Source organism: Cupressus sempervirens, chromosome 5 (assembly GCF_028749045.1).
Source record: "Cupressus sempervirens isolate cs-2001-9-10 chromosome 5, ASM2874904v1, whole genome shotgun sequence".
Classification (NCBI taxonomy): Eukaryota; Viridiplantae; Streptophyta; class Pinopsida; order Cupressales; family Cupressaceae; genus Cupressus; species Cupressus sempervirens.
Window position 1 is genome coordinate 339737063 of NC_143122.1, and position 6721 is coordinate 339743783.

Consider the following 6721-nt stretch of genomic DNA (forward strand, 5'->3'; position numbering starts at 1 on the left):
TGCATTTATAACATCCTTAATTCTTTTGATCTATGGTAGATTCTAAAAGCTTATGTTATTTATTTATTATTCTTGATTTATGTAAAATAATTTTGATATTTTGAAAATTTGTCTAAAATAGTTGATTACTTTGGTAGCAACAGCCTTCGAGAAATTAAAACTCCTTAAAAAATACATTAATAATCATATATTTACAGAATGAAAATCCACTACTAACAAATTAGGGAACGGTTAGAATGTATTAATAACCCAATAAAGTAACATGGAGAGGCGATACAAGAAAAAACTAGCTAGAAAATAGGGTTTTTAGCATGGAATTCCACGCCAATTATTTATGGGAAGCAAAGATTTCCTAGAAGAACATATACAATCCCCCAACAAAACTCCCCTCCACTGTAGAAGAGGATCCCGTCTTAATAGGAGATTTTGAAAAAAGAGTTATCCTCCTTAAAAAACACTCCTAAAACCACCCCTCATCCCCATAACCAACTCTAAGACAAAACCACTATGTGCCACAGTTAAATAACCATATGAAAAATCCATCTCAATAGAAAACGAGAATAAAAAGAGCCCAACCCACTAGTGGATTAGAAAAAGGAGCCTCATAAAAACAAGGGGAGGCTTCACCTACACAAAAGTTGTTGAAAGAGGAAGTAGAAGAGTTCCTATAAGATTCCATCAAAATAATGGCAAAGAGAAGCACTAGACTCCATCTAGGGATTGAGAAGCCCAAAACCTGAAAGCCTCCTTAATCGAAAATGCCTAGAGGCCAAAGTAGGCATTGAATTTTTTAGCATCCAACCGACTGCAACCAAATAAGGGGAATTTTTTCCTTCTACCGTAAGACTTGAGATAATCTCACAATCAACAAAGAAATAAAGGTTTTTGTAGAAGAGAAAGTGAGCATGGAAGTTCCATAACTAAACAAAGAAGGATGAAAGCCACTAGAGGAATTGGATCCACACCAAATATGAAAACTACCCATGTGCATGAAAGATTCACAACCTTAAGAGATAAACCTCACAAAGGGGAGTGCAGTAAAGCATGTTTTAACAATAGCTAGCCTCACAACTTCAATCGCTGATAATGGATCATAAGAACATCGTGGCTCATCAAAAGAAACTAGTTCCTTGCCCCACTCACTCACAAAAGAGTCCCATAAAAAAGAATCTAGAACCTTGCATCATTCGTCCACGAGAAAACCCTCCTCTAGAAATGTCCAAGATCTTCTTAACCAAGCCTCCAACCCAACTAGACCCAACAAAAAATGTTCAAGATCTTCTCAACCAAGCCTCCAACCCAAAGATCTCCATGGGATGAAAAGGCTAAGTAATGATGGAGCACCACATACATCCAACTAGCCACATGTATTGGTTACAAAACTCATGACCTAGTTCTCCAATTTCTAGAAAGGCATCCCACCCTTGGTCCATATAGGTCATAAACACCATTGCATGATCTTTTTCATCTCTTCCATCTCACCTAACTCAAAAGAACAAGCATAGAACATGACAACAACATCTAAATTGGTGTAATACTCATACTTTGCCAACATTGAATCATCCCCCAACCAAAAAAATGAACCGCTGGAGAAAAGAATGAATTATCTATCATTTTCATGAGCTTTAGTCTATCCTCTGCCTCTCTCCCCAAAAAAAACATATGTTCTTTGGTAGCAAAGAGACTAAAATTTACTTCTAAATCATCTCTACTCTTTACCTTAGATCCATCGAATGAAAATATTTTTATCAAAATCCTTGGTTCTATATATCAATGTGTATCCAGATGACTTGAACATCACACACAACTTGATTCTTACATTAAAAGTGTTAAATAATCAAAATTGGCTTACTTTTTCCAAGCTTAATTTTTTCCATGTCGTGTGATATTTAAGGAAGGCCATGCCTACCACCCTTACAAAGTGCGACATAAATTTATTATCATTCAATGAGCACCAACTCCCCCTTTCTATGATTACTAAGCCACATCTAATCTCCACAAGTCAGTGCCAAAATTGACATTAAAAGACATTGCTAATTTGAAGGTGTTAGCGATTTTATTGCCCCCCTAAAGAGTATAAGAAAATTTGAATGTTTCTAAAATCATTTGACTTTTATTTTTTTGAATAATGTTGACAACCTTGTCAATCTTTAATGTATGTGTTTTCCTGTTCGTTATAACATTGATGACAACCTAATTCATTTTCAAGATGTAGTTGGTCAACATCTATTTTTTTAGCCTAATTTATTGCAAGTAAGGTCGCCTTCACTTCCAGATGATTTTGGGCACCATCTTCTATTTTTTTGAGCTTCTAATGCCAAAATATTGCCATATGCATCATGTGCTATGCACCTTGCACACGAAGGTCTAACATTTCCTTTCGATTATTTTTTGAAATTAATCTTGACCCATCATTTCCTTTGATTTTCCCTTTTCAGATTTGTCCTACCATTGGACCATAAAGAAATAGGTAATAAATTTTTTATTGTTAACTTATTTTTGAAGATAACCATATTTACCTATAAAATCACAATAATTTATAATTTACTTAAACTTTTAATTAGATTCAAGATTAATCAAAATTAATATCATCTCTTATATATTAATTATGACTTTTAAATATATATTTCTACTAATATTTTATTTTTAATAAATAAAAATATAGTTTTATATTTAACTTAATTATTTAGTAGCTTCATAAATTTACTATTAATATTAATTTGTAAATTTTTCTTTACTCAAATTTTTATGTATTTTGACTTTACATTTGGTTTTTGTTTATTTTAAAATTTAAATTTAATAGAATCAATTTCATGTATAAATACACATCTTAAAAAATTCTACTAAAACATATAATATGAATTAATTTATGTTATTTATTAAAAAATATTTTTGTTTAATGAGGAATGATTGTGTTTATAAATATATTGGGTATGTTTTGTCCAATCTAAATGTAGTTATTTAATTAATAAATATTTAAATTTAAATATTGGGGTGATATATGTATTATTTGATTATAATATATAAATAGTTAATTATATATTTAGAGACATTAAATTTTATTTAGATATTTTAGATTTTAATAACAATATTTTTTTGTCAATATTATTAGTATAATAATAATAAGGTCCGAGATAAAAAAGATAAGAGTTTGTGATCTAGAAATCCTTGTCATGATACAAAATAATGCATCTCAACACCTAGATTATACCAAACCATTAATGCAAGTACAAAGTTTAAAACTAAAAGCTACACCCTTTTCTAACAAAAATAGAAATGCCTACTATATTGTCCCCTTATAAATACTCTCAACTTGAAATAAAAAAGGATTTACTATTTGAGGCACCTAGATCTTACTATTGTTGAGGTGTGCCCATTGTTGGCTTGTTATACCAATAGTCTTGATGATCAAATACCATTGTCTTGGATTTTCTTTTTGTCCATGTACTCCTCTCTGACTTCTTGTTCCTCTGTTCTCTTCTCCATCTCTAATGTTTGAGGTGACCTTTTAGAAGTTCCCACCCATCTTTGGCCTTGTCAAACCTCTCCACCACACTAGTTGTCCCATAGACCTGTGTTGTGGTCTCTTATTGGACATTAATATTATCTTATCTTATCTTATCTTCATCCACTTGCCAAGTCTCATATGTAATTTTGAAATCTCTACTTAGCTTGACAATTACTATGATTGGCATAAGATTAGTCATTCTCTCTTCACACAAGCTCTCATCACCCATACAGTTTCTTCTTTGGAGCCAAGCTCCAAAACCCACACAAGCACCATTGAAGTGATGTTAATGCTAGACCTATATCTTAGGTTTGTGTTCAAATTTTCTTCCCCAAGTAAAAAATTAACAATTTTCCATAATTGGGGGTTGTCAATGAAGAAGACAATTTTCATTATTTTCTTCATAACCTCCCCTAGGAAGCATTATTGTTGCCTTCTTGTGCACAATGTAAATTTCACTTCCATGTCTACATTGTGAGCTTTGTTATCTCTCTCCTACCAGGAAACCAAAAATCAATATTGCCCCCCAAAAAGAACTCTGTGCAAATATGCATACACTCGCCACCTTCTCACGTGTTATGCCAAGCTTCATCTAGACGCTTTGATTGCTTGAGTACCAAAGGACTCCAAATGGTGAACACATCTACTCTGTGTGAGAAAACAATCAAATCATTCAATACAATCGCAATTAAGGCCTCCATGAATGTTTGTTGCCTCTTTATTGTTGCCGCTCGCAATTCCTTCATGGTACTTCACATCTACCAAACACATATTTGATTACACAATTATTAATTTATACCCCTACATTTTAAATTCAAAATCTATTTGAAATAAAAGAGATCCAATCCCCAGTTAGATTACAACTCCCTAGATAAGACCAACCTCCTCATTTAGTAGAATAATATTTTACCACCATGGGATCTAAATCCAACTCTAGTTAATATCTTAAAAGTCCTCTATGAGCTCATGAGTCAACAAGTCCTTCAAGGTTATACCAATTATAAACAAGGAATTTGATGTTTTATTTCCTTAACATTTCACATGGGATATTTTGAATTTTGCAAAGGCTCCTCTTAGTGAATTGATCTTCTTGATATACACATTGAAATACCAAACCCTAGTTTCCCCTTTAATAATTGAATTCACGATAATCACTTAATCCCCTTCCAAGTGCAATCTTCCCGCATTGATCCTTCCAAAAACCTATACTACACTACGAGCCTTCTATGCTTCTGGTTCATTGTTCATCCCCTTGCTAAGACATTTAGGTCCAACCAACAAAATATCCCTTCACAATCTCTAGCAACAAACCCAACCCCTAATGGACCTGAATAACCCTTTGATGCACCATCAAAGTCCATTTTAATCAATTCCTAATTCAGGGGCTCCCACTCCTTCAAGACCCCAAGAGTGCATGGATTTGCCCAACTTTGCCCATTATTGAGCCAAGAGTTTAATATATAATATCAATTTAATTTAGTTATGAAAGAATTGAATTTAATACACATTATTCAAAAAAATTAATAATATTATCATATATCTTTTTAATATCTTTCACTCTCGATCCCTCTTTCCATCTATCTCTCATTTGTATCCCTATCTCTTCCTCTTTTTATCCCTATTTCTCTCTATGTCTCTTCCTATCACTCACTTTTATCTCTCTACTCTCTCCATTTCTCTTCCTCTCCCTCTCCCTCTCCCTCTCCCTCTTCATCTCCCCCTTCTCTATCTATTTTATATATCTATATCCATCTCCATTGATCTCCCCATATTACTCTCTTAGTCATAGACACACATATAGACTCTATGGCATAGACACACATACAAACTCTATGCTGCCCCCCCGCCACCCCCCCCCCCCCACCCCCTATGTATATTTGCATCCCTCTTATCATTTTTCTTTCTATTTCTTTCCCTCTATACTCTCTTTGTTTCCCATCTATCATTGTTTTATCTCTTGCCTCCTCTCTCTATCTCTCTCTCCCTCTCCCCCCCTCTCCTTATTGATGTCTTCATTATCTCTACATCTCTCTTATTTGCTCCATCTCTCCTACTCTATTTTTTTTCCCCCATATTTCTCTATATTACCCACCCACTCTTCAATTTCTTTCTTTCTATCTCTATCTCTTTTCCTCAATCTCGCAATCCCTTTGTAATCGTTGTCCATCTATATATCCCTATATCAATATCACTCCTCTTCCTGTTTGCCCCCTCTTATTCACTACATGTCTCCATTTCTCACTATCCCTATCTTTGTATATCTCTCTTTATCCCTCTTCCAACTCTATCTTTTTCTATCCCTCTCTACCTTTCTATATCACACTTTATTCATATCTCTTCTTTCCCCTCCCCGTCTCTATATATTGAGATATCCCCTACCTTCATCCCTCTATCTTCCACCTCTTTTTTTGGTCTCTCTTATTTTTACTTGTATCTCTCCTTTTCTCTTCGTCCCACCCTCCCTCTACTCTTTCTCTACCCTCATGTATCTCCCTATCACTGGCACCCTGTTCATTTATCTCCCTTTTCCTCTCATTTTATCTTCATCTCTAACTCTATATTCTTCTTTCCCCTTCTTTCTAAACACATCTTCCCCCACAACCCACCCCCTCACCCCCAACCATATTCTTCTTTCCCCCTTTTTTCTAAACAGATCTCCACCGCCTCCACTCCCACTCCCACTCCCGCCTCCTCTCCCCATCCCTATCTTCATCACCATGTATCGATCTTTAATGAAATTGGGCAAATACAATGTATTATTTTGACTCCATATACCCTAGGCTAAATTGATTCTAACAATCTAAGATTATCCCTTTGACAAGATTAAAGATTATCTTGAACACAAACGCCTTACAAAATTATCATGTTTCTGGATGAACTAATATTAATGTATTCCCCAATAATTTCCCTTAACTATTTAAGATTATTTCATCCTAGAGCCCCAAGAGGAGTTTGTAAAGGTGAATTTAAAGTGCCATTTTAGATATTAGCTTTCATTGTGTTAAGAAGTGGCATCCACATCACCACATAACCTACAATTCCCAGAAAACTATAGTCTACCATGAAAGATATGAAATCTATCTTTTATCAATCAATTATATCAAATTGTAAATGGTTGATAACGAAATCAAAACATTATTAATAGAATAGCCCTTAAGCAAAATTACCTTGAACACATATTGTGGCCTATGAAGATGCCATGTTTGTGGATGA